The sequence below is a fragment of the Macaca nemestrina genome, chromosome 16 (assembly GCF_043159975.1).
Source record: "Macaca nemestrina isolate mMacNem1 chromosome 16, mMacNem.hap1, whole genome shotgun sequence".
Taxonomy (NCBI): domain Eukaryota; kingdom Metazoa; phylum Chordata; class Mammalia; order Primates; family Cercopithecidae; genus Macaca; species Macaca nemestrina.
Window position 1 is genome coordinate 91,456,332 of NC_092140.1, and position 15,139 is coordinate 91,471,470.

Below are 15,139 nucleotides of genomic sequence, written 5' to 3' on the forward strand. Positions count from 1 at the left end.
TTTTTGAGTTAAGTTTCATATAAATTGTGAGGTTTAGGTCAAGGCTCATTTGTCTGGCATGAGATTATCCTTCCTCCATTAGACTACTTTTGCACCTTTGCCAAAAATTAATTGTCCATATATATGTGGGACTATTTCTGGACTCTATTCTGTTCCACTGATTTATGTGTTTGCTAATACCACACTGTCTTCATTATTACAGCTTAAAAGTCAGTCTTAAAGTCAGGTAAGTATAATTCTTCCAACTTTATTCTTTTCCAAAACTGTTTTAACTATTCCAGTTGCTCTGTCATTCAACATAAATTTTAGACTCATCTTGTCTATATTAATGAACATATTCACCTGGGATTTTAATTGTTACTGTGTTACATGTATCTACCAATTTAATGACATCTTTATATACTGAGTCCATGAATATGACATAGCCCTAAACTTATTTAGATCTTTGATTGCTGTCATCAGCAATTTGTAGTTTTCAGCACACACATCCTATACATGTTTCATGAAATTTGTATCTCGGTATTTAAAATTTTTGAGGCTACAGTTAATGGCATTTTTAAATGTGGTTTCACATTGTACACTGTTAATATAAAGAAATATAAGTCATTTTTGTATGAGAACCATGTGTCTTGTGACACTAGTGTGCTAAACATGGCTTACTAGTGCTAGAATTTATGTGTAAATCATGTTCTTGAGAATTTTTACATAGACAATCATGTCTTCTGTGAAAGCAGATAATTCTATTTTTTCCTTTATAATCTGTATGACTTTCTTTTTCTTACCTTATTGTAGCAGCTACAACTTCTAATTTGGATTAGATCCATGTACGCACAACTCAGGGCTGCATTTCATTAAAAACTTTTATAGGGTTACTTTCTCATGTTCTTCCCTTTCCATGATATCTCTGATAGAAATTCTCAGTTCTGGGGCTCTGCTTTTCAGTTCTCCTGTCTGGGGCTTTAGTTTCTCTGCTCTGCAATGTACTTCTACAAGCCTGTTCACACCCAAGGCCACTGGCAGAAAAGCAGAGAGATTAAAAAGAAAAGGGTGTTTGTCCCACCCTATTAGGACTCAAGCTCTACTGATCAAAGAAAAGCCTCCCTCAGAGTTTTGGCTTCTATAGGCTTCCATTGGTGATAAGACTACATGAGGGCTGGGTCATGACAGAACAAGGTGAAGAAAAGATAAATTAACCATGCACTCTGTACTAGAACTAGAGGATTTCTCCCAGAGTTGTCTCTCACTACACCCTGGTGCACAATTTCAGGTTTTCAATTTAATTCATGTTGGGGAAAAATGAAGGGGCAAAAAGTATAGTGAACTCACTTCCAGTTCAAAGGCATTGTGAATTCTGCTCTTATTCCCCACTCTACCTGCTATTATTCACTTTTCAGAGCTCTGAAATAGTGGCTGCATGAATTCTGTCCATGTAAGGTGTTATTCTTGCATTGAGTAGGAGAAACAGGGTAGGGTGTGCTCACTCCACCTTAACCAGAATTGGAACTGAATTTTTTGTTTTCTGACTGACTTAAATGAAACTCTAAGCTAAGATGACTCAAAAAATCCTTCTGAGTCCCCACATTTAGATCTCAACATACTAACTGGACAAACTTATTCAATATGCCCAGATATTGGCATACAGCATCACATCGGTTAAAGTCAGGTTTAATACTGCTATGTCATCACATCTCTAATAGTCATCAAATCCTTTCACACCAAAAACCTGTAATTCTAACCAAGAACCATTGCAACCTACTAATTTTACCAGCTAAGAAACCAAGTATGCTAGAGACGATGTTTGTTATTAATAATTCCTATGTCATATGCCTACTTCTTGTGTATACAGAAGACATTTCCTAACCCCATTATAGTTAATTATGTGATTAAATCAACTACATGTTATCAGAAATCTCTTGTGGGTTACAACAATAAAAAACCTATGCATAATTCTCTAGTCCCACTCCTCGCCTCCTATGATGAATACTGGCTACTCTGAAATATGATGGTGAAACCCAAAACCTTAGATTGCTGACGAAACTATATTTGATCACAGGAACACTACATAAACCTTCACTGTATAAAGCCACTAAGGTTTCATGGCTAATTTGATATCATATAACCTACATTGACTAATACAACCAGATTTAAAAAAAAAAAAAAAAAGGTTGTATACTACTATGTATTTCAGAGTCCCTACCACCCTAATATCTAATTTTTATTTATCTTTCTTATCAAGTACTCCAGTAAACTTGACTTGAACTATACTGGAAAAGCCAAAATTTTACTAAGTTCTACTAAAAACATCACCTTGCATTTTCCTAAAAAGAAGCTATCTGGGATGCCTCCAGACCATATAGTTTGACAAATCCACATGGCTATGGCTAACTATGGAAGCTGGATTATATTACAATAGCTCAACGACCATAAAAACTGGCAGGCTGTCATCACAGAACCAGAAAACTGAAAGGACTTATCACTTTCTTAAACAACATCTGTCCAAAGTCCCTATATTGAGTTTTCCTAATGATATTAAACCTGTTACCTTTCTTTTGAAGTATGGAATTATTTAGGGTACATTAATGGAGATTCAAAAGGACAAACAATATCCAATTGCTTACTACAGTTTTCTCCTTAATCTCATAGCAGCTTGCTTGCCTCATAGATTGCATTCAGTTTATGGCTGCAATAATATTGGAAGATTTTTCAGCCTCCATAATAGATTCCTGTCTGACATTAACTATGGTAGGTGATACCTCAGTACCTATCCAAAGTACCAAAATACTGCACCTTTCTAATGCCTGGAAGATAAAAACTCTTCTTCCTCCCTGTGTTACATTACTACTGGTGCCCCATACCAACCCCTTTATTCCAAACTCCAGCTATAGAAAACTTGACCACTTGATGAAAACCAACATCATTTAACAAACCTACTTCAAAATCTTCACCTTACCTCTAATGTAAATCAATTATAGTCTACAAGATTCTCTGGCTATACCATTTGTTCCTACATCAGGTAACAAAAAGTTTTATTTTGCTTCTGAATATTCTGTCCATGTGTCTAAAATTGTGTAAAGCTGATTCTCTCTCTAGAGCATATATCCGTTCCTTTCATAAATGTCGACTTTTGGGCTGTAATGTTGATAGATGCCATGACTTCTTTTATGGTTCTGAAGCTGTTCATGATTTTACACAATCATATAATAAGAATTCCTTGCCTACTATTGAAAAAAATCTCCCTGGCATATTATTTTAATGCTACTTTATGACTTACATCATTTACAACTTCCTTCTGCCATAACTATTATAAAATTCATTGCTGACCAAAAGCTGTATGATGATGTTAATAGTGGCTCATGCTTCAGCCAAAGCTGTAGTCCCTACCACTTCCAAATTCATCCTTTCAATTTTGTGCTGACTGGACTTCTCCAGAGTGTACTCTAAAATTTCCTTACATAAGATAAGGTACCAACTTTAAGGGAAATATTTTTAATATAAATATTTTAATTTTTAAATATAGTTTTAGGCATGAAATCTCTTCCTAGATCAATATCTTGAAGTATTTTCCCTATACTTTTTCCTAGTAGTTTATTGTTTCAGCACAAATATTTAATGGTTAAGACCTCAAAAGTACAGACAACTATAATAAAAATAGACAAATGAGACTATGTAAAACTAAAAAGCTTCTACGCAGCAAAGAAAACAATCAAAAGAGTGAAGAGACAATTTGCTGAACAGGAGAAAATACCTGCTAACTATTCATCCTACAAGGGACTAATATCCAGCATATACAAGGAACTCAAACAACACAACAATAAAAAAAATAACCCCATTAAAAAGTGGGGTAAGGACATGAATACACATCTCTCAAAAGAAGACACAGAAATTGTCAACAGGTATATGCAAAATTATTCAACATGACTAAGCATAAGAGGAATGCAAATCTAAACCACAATGAGGCATCAACTTACCCCAGTTAGAATGGCTATTATAAATAGAACAAAAAATAACAGATGCTGGTGAGGATGTGAAGAAAAGGGAACTTTTGCACACTATAAATTAATACAACCACTATGGAAAAGAGTTTGGAGATGTTTCAAAGAGTTAAAATAGAACTACCATTAAACCCAGCAATCCTGCTACTGGGTATTTATCCAAAGGAAAGGAAATCTGTATATCAAAGTGATACATGCACTTACATGTTTATCACAGCACTATTCACAAAAGCAAAGCTATGAAATCAACCTAAGTTTCCATCAACAGGCAAATGGCTAAAGAAAATTTGGCATATATGCACAACAGAGTACTATTCAGCCATGAAAAGAAACGAACTCATGTCATTTTCAGAAACACAGATGGAGGTGGAGGTCATGATGTTAAGTGAAATAAGTCAGGAACAGAAAGATACCACACATTCTCACTCATATGTGGGAGCTAAAAGAATTGATCACATGGAGGTAGAGAGTAGAAAGACAGATACAAAGTATGGGAAGGGTATGTGGGTGGGAGGGAGAATAAACAAAGGTTGGTTAGTGGGTACAAACGTACAGTTAGATGGTTGGTAAAAGTTTTCATGTTTAATAGCAGTGTAGAGTGACTATAGTTTGCAACAATGTAGTGTACATTTCAAAGTAGCTGGAAGAGAGGGCTTAAAATGTTACCAAAACGGAAATGATAAATACTCAAGGTGATGGTAATGACCAAATACCCTGACTTGGCCATTACACATTCTATGAATGTAACGAATATTCACATACACCTATAAATTTGGCAAAGTGTTTTTATCAACAAAATAAATTTTGAAGAAAAGAAAAAAATATGCTTAAAAACAAGATTCACTATTTTATACTCCACAAATTGTTGTTAGATGATATAAAAAAACTTCTCCTGTTCTTTGCACGTGAATTGGCACAAAAAGTAAAAAATAAAAAAAGTTATGCAAACAAACATTGTTAACATCCTCCAAATTGTTTTCTCAAATGCCTCACACATACTATCATTCCTGCCATATTTGCTACTTGCAAAATGGAGGTAAGCATTTAAAAAAAAAAAAAGCTTGCCCATCTTGAGAGTTATTAATAAATATTTAGATTGAATTTGTTTCTATGAAAAAAAGTTCAAAAAATAATATACGTATTTTATGAAGATAGTTAAATAAATCCATTAACAAAAGCTGTCATATAATATTTAACACCCAGATTCAGAGTACCTTGCCCATTAATAAAGACATTGCAAAGGAATTGTCTCAAGGAGATCAACTTCAACAATATTTTCACCACAAATACCACAGAAAATGCCAAGATAGAATTCAAAAATAATAGCTAGGCTTTGTACAAAAATTAGGCTCTAATAGGCAGATACTCGTAACCCTGATGAGATACACAGCCACCAGAAAAATAGGAATCCTACTACTCCTCCGTGAATTACTGAGGGCGAGGCACGTGAAACTTCCCTCTAAGCCTTCCAGCAGCAAGCCATACTACAAAACATTTATGTATACATATTTCATTCGATGTTTTAAATCATAAAGTAATTGTGTTAAGGCAAACTTTTTAGAGGTATAAAAAGCCATACTGATAAACTTGGGATGATGAATGCCAGCATCTTTGGTCTGACATTGGATCCTCATTAAAGTTCCACCAAGACTTGCTGGAAGGGATCATACCTGGTCCTCTTCACTACTGCATAAGATACCAAAGGTACCAAGTCCTGTATCCCATTTCCAACTATAAAAATATTTGGCAGCAAATAAATGTATGTGTCTCATACCTGACTTCCACATTGATTTCACAGGAACCAATTAGTGTAAACTTTTTACCCTGTGCTTCCTAATAGTACTCATCTACTAGAACTCCTTATGTTCCTAAACCTATTTAAGTCTGGTCTTCAACTATGTTAAGGATGTGCTACCTAGTGTACTTGGCTGAGTTACAAGGGGTACATGCCAAATACCCAAACTGCTGAGTCAGCTTTACCACCCCAAAGGACAATATATGCCCTCCTCTCCCTGGCAAAAATATTTTCTTCTTCCAACCGAGCCTTATCGTGACCTGCCCTCCAATTTCAGCTTGGACTTCCTGATAAAGAATATCTAGAAATTACATAATTAAAGGCAGAGGTTTTGCTCATAACCTCTTTGTCAGAGGAGATATCAACCTTCTTTTTCTATCAGATAAGTAAGATCCCACTCAAGTCCCTGACTACTATCCTCAATAAAGTTATGCCAAAATGATCCTGCAAAGGACTTCCATGTTTCTAAATGCTGGATCTATTAATAGGCACCCATAGGCCACCAAAGGAGAGATCCTCAATGATACCAATTGAAATAATATGTATGACAGTTGTACTAGGAGGGACAAAAGTTACCTGCATGTTCTAGATATGGAACTAAACAATTTTTAAAATTTTATATGGTACCTGACCCCTACACTCTCTTGAGAAAATAATTTGAAGGTGCCATCTCAGCATCAGGCAACAATTGAAAAGGGAGAATTGTGTTGTTCTAAAAACTACACAGTGGAGAAAGAAACAAGCATCTGTACCCATAGTTTAGAAATGGGTAATATTACTATTATAATGATCTACTACTACTATTTCTTTAGTATGGGTACCCATACTATAGAAAATTTATCATTCAAGCCATGCAGTATGTCTTGACTCTTCCTGTAGAAAAAGTATAAAACGACCATGAATTAAGTGAAAATAAATAGTTGCAAAAGGGCTCCCATCCCATGAGAGAAGTAAAATTTTAGGGAAAGTTTTGGAATAGGTTAATAGTGAGGGACCTAACCTACTTTCTAGATAAAATATAACAAACATGATGGACTATTTTCTATTATTTCTATGTAGCTTAATAAATGATTTTATTCTAACCAGCAAATGAGGAATATGTGCTTTCTTAGGTAAAAAGATACCATCCATGCATTCTATATGGGACAAAATAGCCACATTTTTATTAGTATACTATCCACACATTTATTAGTAGTATACTAAGAAAAAAATTGCCAGACTACAGCAGACCAAAACTTGAGACCTATATTCTTTACCACTGAGTTTTAAATAAAATACTTTCTCTTTAAAGCTTACATTGTTGGATTCTGGTTTATTGAATGAATATGTATGTTTCTATCTTTTAACAGTTAATGGTATCTCCAGGTTATATAACCTGTTACTTTATATTAACAGTTGTTTTATGGTTCTATTCCCATTCTCTTGTTTTCTGTATTTTTGTAACCATTACATTTTTAATTTTTACTTTCTCCAGTAAATCCAAAAGAAGGCACATATACTATTTTTAATTCAATGAGAAGTTATCAGAAGGAATTAGAAAAGCATTCTTTATTGTTTCCCACACCTGATTTTGTAACAGAATATTCTACAATGCCTGGCAAAAATATAGACTTTGGCCATCATCTCTAAATTCTGATAGTATTGTCTTGACGTCAGTCTTATGGTATTCTGCTATTTCATACAGGATCATTTTGCACCCTAATTTTTACCAAAATTTTCTTCTAAATTCCTACTAGTAGGTTTTTTTGTTTGTTTGTTTGTTTGTTTGTTTTGTTTTGTTTTGAAGACAGAATCTCGCTCTGTCACCAGGCTGGAGTGCAGTAGTGCGATCTCGGCTCACTGCAACCTCCGCCTCCCGGGTTCAAACAAACCTCCTGCCTCAGCCTTCCGAGTAGCTAGGACTACAGGCATGTGCCACCACACCTGGCTAATTTTTACATTTTTAGTAGAGAGGGGGTTTCACCATGTTGGCCAGGATGCTCTCGATCTCTTGACCTCGTGATCTGCCCACCTCGGCCTCCCAAAGTTTTATAAGTCTGCTTGCCTCAAGTCTTCAGGATATCGGTTTCCTTCCTGTGCACCATAATACTTTTTCATAAGTCCCATGGGAGATTGTATTATTATTCCCAATTATTGACTTTTCCATCTCAATAATAAGATTATAAATGCTTGCCTATGGCCAAAAGACTTACATTCCACTCCCACTTCCAGGACATATATTTTACAACCAAATCCCCTCACTAAATTTGGGCTTGGTTGGTCATTCTTTGGCTAGTAGATTGAATATGACATTCATCTCATTTGACCAGAAGCTACAAGAGCAATTATACTGTTTGACTGAGATTCTTGCACTTCTTTGACACAGGAAAAACATATTCCATATCACAGCTAATCTTTCAATCTAGGACCCAGAATGAGAAGACACAGGGAACACAGCACAACCAGTTATGAACAATTAACTTCTGTTGTTTTACGAGACTACCAGATTTTGAGGTTGTTTGTTACCATAGCTATAATTAGTAAATGCTGGATAATATAAGTTCTATACTGATAGGTTTCTCTGTGCTGATTATTAAACAAGATCTGTACAACCAGGGTATTGGCCAACAAATAATTGGTCATTTGGTATACAGATTGCCTATGGTTCTTCTTATTGTCCACTTGCATGACAGCAGACACTCCATCTCTGTTCTGAAGCTGAAAGCTGGATTTAAGTGCACAGAAACCTTCCCCTTTATTTAGCAGGTAGTAAGACTCCAAGACACCTTAAATGAGGTATTCTGTTAAATCCCCTCCCTAATTTACTGACATTATAAATCCAAGAACTGCAGAAAACCATGTTCCCAACCATACACTGTTGCTGAGGCTATCCCTATTTGTAGCACCTTTTATTCATAAATACATGTTCTAGAACGTCCCTGCTAGCATTTTCCACTCTTTGTCCTTATTGCTATATATAGGAATTTGGGTTTGGAAAAACTATCAAGAAATGTGACTAGAAGAGAGAAGTAAGCATGACCAAATCAGATGCTGACTTTGTTCTGAGGCAACAGGAAACCAATGAATGACCACAGATGTAAATAATTAGATTCGTATTTTAGAAAGATAACTCTTCTAGCCATTGAAAATTACTGGAAAAGGGCAACAGCAATTACTGGATATATACTAGCTGAAGTAATTAATAATGGGAACCTAAACTAAGGCAGTAGCAATATGGATGGAGAGGAAAGGGTAGCTTTGTGAGGTATTTAAGGAATAATATCAATAGCTTATCATAATAGATTGTATGTGACAGATATAGGAACAGCTAATATTTTAATTATTCAAAGGGAGGAAAGTAACTGATGAGTTCTCTTGGGGTTCTAATTTAAGAGACTACCTGGAGACAATGTTCCTCAGTAACATTAGAAAATCAAAAGCAATAGAAATTGGGTAGAGAAGAAGTTTATGAATTTTTATGTGAGTCATGTTAAGTTTGAGATATTTTCCACATGGAAATATGGCACCAATGGTTTATGTGTATAAGCCTAAATTGAAGGCAAGCTAGAGATAAAGCACTGGAAGTTACCAGCCTAGGTAACAAGACTGTGAACTTAAAAATTTGAGTAGAATTAGAAATAAAAACCAATAAAATTATAATACTAAATTAACTAGAATCTCTTTAGTATGCTTTACTAAATCTTTTCTTGAAAATTTCATTCATTACATGTTATGGTCATCACATCTCACCCCTAGATGGAAAAAGAAGAGGGTTTAAACACTTGTGACAATCAGCATTATAGCTACATTCTGTTAAAAGTATTCTGGGTTTCTGAGGATGAATTATGGCATGTGGCAATATTCTTTATAAAGGCAAATAATATTCATTTTAATTTTGGAACTGATACCATTATACCTGCATGCATGACTGTCATAAAATCAAAATAAATGAAGGAAGGTAATGTAAGACAGTTAAAAGAAATGAAATCTATGGCATGAGTAAAATAACAATATTCCTGTTAGAAGATAATAAGAGTGAAAAATTAAAGAAAACAGAAAGTGGAAATGCAAACTAGAAGAAAATTAAGGCAACAAATTTACTGAAGATGTGTCCATGGTCACCAGAATTTCTGCAAAGAATAATTTGTAGTTAACCTTATTGCCAAAAAGGTGCCTTTTTTCCGCAGCAAGAGAGAGGTAGTGAAGGGTCAAAGATAAAGCAGAAACCTTGTAATAAGACAAAGAAAAATTTACAGAGAAAAATTAAGTGCTGAAAACTAAACAACATAAAGTAGTATTAAAAGTGGCTTTTGCTAAATTTAAAAAGAAGAAAAATCTATTTGAAAATTAAATGTAATGTTTCCTAATGTTTCAGACAGAATATTTAATGTATTTTACTTTTTACCACTTACAAATTAATTTGCATAGTGAATTCAATACATATTTCATTTAACTCTGCTTAAATCTCACTAACCAAATTACTTCATTTTTCTCCTCTAATAGTAGTAGTGTAAGTACATCAAATGCATTTTTTGTGCCTATTTATCACTTCAAAAATGTTTTCAGTACCAATTTAGCAATTTTTAAAGGCAAACAAAGAAATATGAATCTTAAGACATGTCAGTGGTACATTCTTTCTGAAAAATCTAAACTAAATATAACTGCATAAAAGATAGACTAATAAAAATATTTTAAATGCTTTTGGAAACTAAATTACTAATTATATTCTATATAGAAGAACAACCACTTCCATAAGAGAAACAATTATTATAAACACGTACTTATTTTAATTCTTTTCCCTATTAAAAGCAATTACATATTATCTTTAAGTCAGACTAAGTTGGATTAAGAATATGTAATTAAATTTTAACACTATATAACAGACATTTTTTCTGAATTAAAAATCAGGAAACATGGTCAGATAAAGGATTTTCATGTCACTTTTAAGTGTATGAGGAAATCTGGCTAAGGCAGTTAGACACTGAAATATTTAAATTTTCCAGATAATTCTGTTGCTTTACATATTACAATAGTACTAATCAGAATATTAGAATGAAATATTTAATTATTAAGATGTTGCTTAATTATTAAAGTGGCTGTAAAATTCAAGGTAATTACTGGAATAACTGATTAATTAGCAAGATAATATTAAGAAATAAATTGTGATTTAAGTTCACTAAACAAACTAATGAGTCATAAATATTCACATTACAAGAGGACTGTTCATATGATAGGACTGTTGACATAAATGCTTTCTAGGATTCTCTAAACACTTTTATATCTTACGTTCCATCATTTTAGCAAACAAACTGTATTTATTGTAATTTTAAAAAATGCTTTTCCCAGAAAAATATTCATATACTTAAGATAATTTATCACTTGAAATTTCTTCTTTATAAAAATTATCATAGTTTATAATAACATTAAAAATAAGTTTTAATAACTAAAAAGCTGTATCTAACCAACAGACTAGTACTCATGGAAAAAAGTAAAAAGAGAACTCATTAAGTGCCAACTATGTACCAGATGCTATGACAGATACTTTGCATGTCTTATTTTAATTCATACTACAATCAGATAAAGTTGGCACTTATTAAAATCATTCCACAGCTGGCAAAAGTGATTCTCAGAGTGGTCCACAGTGGTTTAGAGTAAGGGCTCTAGAGTCAGGCTTTCAGGACTAGGACCCTGGTCCTGCCACTTACGTCTCTGTGATCTTGAACAAATCATTCAATTTTTCTCTTCTTCACCAGCAAATAATTAGATTAAAATGCATGACTGACAGAATTCAAATATACAGAGATAAAAAACAAAACAGTGGCCATCAGGGGAAAGGGCAGCAGGGCTTGGAAGTGGGGAGATGTAGGTTAGAGGAAATAAAGTACCAGATATGTAGGATGAACAAGTACATCTAATGCACAACACGAGGACTGTAGGTAACAGAATTATACTTTGTATGTGATTCATAATAAGTAGGTTTTAGCTGCTTCCCTCCCCCCAAAAATAGGTAACTATGTGAGATGACAGACGTTAATTTGCTTCACTATAGTAACCTTTTTACTGTTTGTATCCCATAACATCATGCTGTATACCTTAAACATACACAATAAAACTTTTTTTAAAAAAAAGTGACTAGCACATGGTAAGTATTCAATAAATGCCATGTACCACTACTACAAACCCATGAATATCCCATCACCTAACATGAGACACTATAAAACAGGACAGGGATTTGAGTCTAAATTTGTCTTCCACCAAAAGAACACTTATGCAATATATCACATTGCTCTCTAATGAAACTATCTCTTGGTGTATTTTTAATTGTTTGATATACAAAACTCAATTCATACCTTGTTCTAGAAAACATAAATTTTTTTCAAAGCAAAGCTGTCTTAGGTCACACGATGAGGAAGGTTTTATTTTGTATCACCTACATAATTACCCATGTTCTTAAAAAAATAGTTCAACGTAAGAATATGTACTCAATAAGATGTATGTACTCAGTAATATGTACTCAATAAGATGTATGTACTCAATAATACATACTCAACAAGAATAGTATGTACTCAGTCTACATAATCATCCAATTCAAAGGAAAATAAAGTTTCTGTTTAATTTCTTGAGTCATTCTAGACACAAGATACAAAAGCTATGTTACTTCAGAGTTTGAGTTATGCTCAAAAAATTAATCACATACACAAAGTTGCACTAGTAATAAATACTAAATTCAAGACTTGAACCCAAGTTTGTCTGACTTGAATGTCCATATATATAATAACTATAAGAAGTGGCCTTCATAATTTAAAAAGTCACAAAAATTATCCAGCAAAAATAAATTCATCTTTGAAGACTCTAGAAAATGAAATTATTGCTTCAATAATTTGGGGTGGTTTTTTGATACAGAGTCTCGCTCTGTTACCCAGGCTGAAGAGCAGTGGTGCGATCACAGCTGATGGCAACCTCCACCTCCTGGGCTCAAGTGATCCTCCTACCTCAGCCTCCCCAGTAGCTGGGGCTACAGGCACATGCCACCATGCCCAGCTAATTTTTTCTATTTTTTTGTAGAGATGGAGTTTTGTCATGCTGTCCAGGCTGGTCTTAAAATTCTGGACTCAAGCAATCTACCGGTCTCAGCCTCCCAAAGTGTTGGGATTACAGGCGTAAGCCACCACCCCCAGCCAATAATTTTTAAAAATTCTAAATCCCCTATATGAAGTAAAAACTCATCAAAGTTGATAAAAACAGTGTAGTAGTGCCAACGGAGGTAAGGCTTAAGAAACACTGAAAATTTTCATTAAAAGGCACTACTTAGCAGAGAAAAGTATGTGGAAGATAAAATGCTTCAGCTTGAAACACAGAGGGCAGAGAAGTAACTTATATGTGGGCTTAGCTCCATTTCTCAAAAAAGCAATTAAAAATTAGACAGTATTGCAACTTTCAGTCATCTCTTTACTATGCAATCAGACTTCCAAAAAGGAGTATATTAAATTTTTTCTGGAAGAGTTAAAAACTTCAAATTGATTATCCTTGATCTAGAACAATTTATTATTGACTAACAATAAGATGATAAATCCTTTTTCAAGGTCCCAATCATCTATACGAACTGATGATATAGCCATAAAACATAAAATTCTATAACCCCTGCACAGTCATGAATCTGTATTTTTCAAATAGAGGGAGAAATCCCACTTAACAGCTTACAAAATCAAAGACTATTTCACCGATGCAAATAGTTTTCTATAATGGTTCCCTATAAAACATTAAATAACAAAAGACTGCATTACTGATCCACACAACTGTCCGTACCAAAGAGCAAATCTCAGATATTTAGGATACTGAAATAATTAATGAAAAAGTAATAGATAAGAATTCAAAATAGCACATAACTAAATCACAGGGTGGCCTGGAATTGAGTATGTATTATATTTAAAGAGGAGAGTGGTATCTTTCTTGTTATGTTTTCTATTGGCAAACTATAAACAGGGCCAGACATAGTGGCTCATGCCTGTAATCCCAGCACTTTGGGAGGCCAAGGCAGGTGACTCACTTGAGGTCAGGAGTTCAAGACCAGCCTGGCCAACATGGTGAAACTCTGTCTACTAAAAACACAAAAATTAGCTGGGCATGGTGGCAGGCGCCTGTAATCCCAGCTACTCGAGAGGCTGAGGCAAGAGAATTGCTTGAATCTGGGAAGCGGAGGTTGCAGTGAGCCAAGAGATCGCACCACTGCAGTCCAGCCTGGGCAACAGAGCAAGACTACATCTCAAATAAATAAATAAACAAACAAACTAAAGACATAATAGACATCACTGAAAAGGTTGGAATTAGTTGATATAGGGAGATATTAGGATGAATGATATAAAAGAACTAAAATCAAAATGAAAATAGGTATGCTGACTCCTCACACTATCTTTTATCTCCATGATGAAATAAATACAAGTTAAATACCAAGATGTAATATAAAAATTAAATGAGTTTTGAAGAAAGACGGTAAAAATAAACATGCATCTTGGATGAATGAACCATATAACCTATTACATATGGTTTTAGCAGTAAGATTTTATAATATATGTATTTCATATTATTTCATAAGAAATATTTAAATTATACATGGATTTTTCTAGCGGCTACTTCATCTCCCACTTCTTTTCACAGTACTGACTAGATTTTAAATTACTGATCATAATGTGTCCTAGTTCACTGAGATGATAAATAGCAAAACATTTTGAATTTAAATAAAGGACTGAAATTTAAAGTTTGATTTTTCCATTAAGCTGAGCTGCCTTCCAATTAGATTATTTAAGATCTACAAGCAAAACAGTATCACAGTAGGACATAACCTCAGGATTCTTTTTCACTTCAAAGCTTTTTACTTTCAAAACTCCAACCTTTACACTATATTGATATAAAAGAAGGCAAGACCCATAGATGGGAAGTGAATGTTATAAATATACAAATCTCATATCTATATTTAGATTTATACTTTACATAAAGTTGTTCCCAAAATAACATTATTAGAAATACTAAAATGGAATTTCATTAATAGGTAATTTAGATAATAATTATGAGAAAAAGTATTTCATTGTACCTTAAATTTTTCCCACACCTTCTAGATTCACCATCAATTCAAAATTAGATAACCCATGAAGGAGCTCATCTATATGTATATATACTAATGAAGCACTATAGTGTTACTTTTGGAATAAAATTAATGCTTATCTATATAACTTGCCCATTAAAATCCCCAAGCAGGGCAATGTGTATAGTCAAAATAACTACTACAATTCATTTTTAAATTCTTTTATGTATAATTCTAAGCTATAACATTAAATTAGAGTCTGGCACATGATTTTTTTTAAATAAAAGAGAAACT

The 15,139-nt window shown here is 33.7% G+C and overlaps 1 protein-coding gene across 5 annotated transcripts in view; it reads right to left on the minus strand.

The window, feature by feature from the left end:
* LOC105486020 (neurobeachin) overlaps positions 1-15,139 on the minus strand; it is a 747,447-nt gene that overhangs the window by 598,495 nt on the left and 133,813 nt on the right. The window lies entirely within an intron of this gene.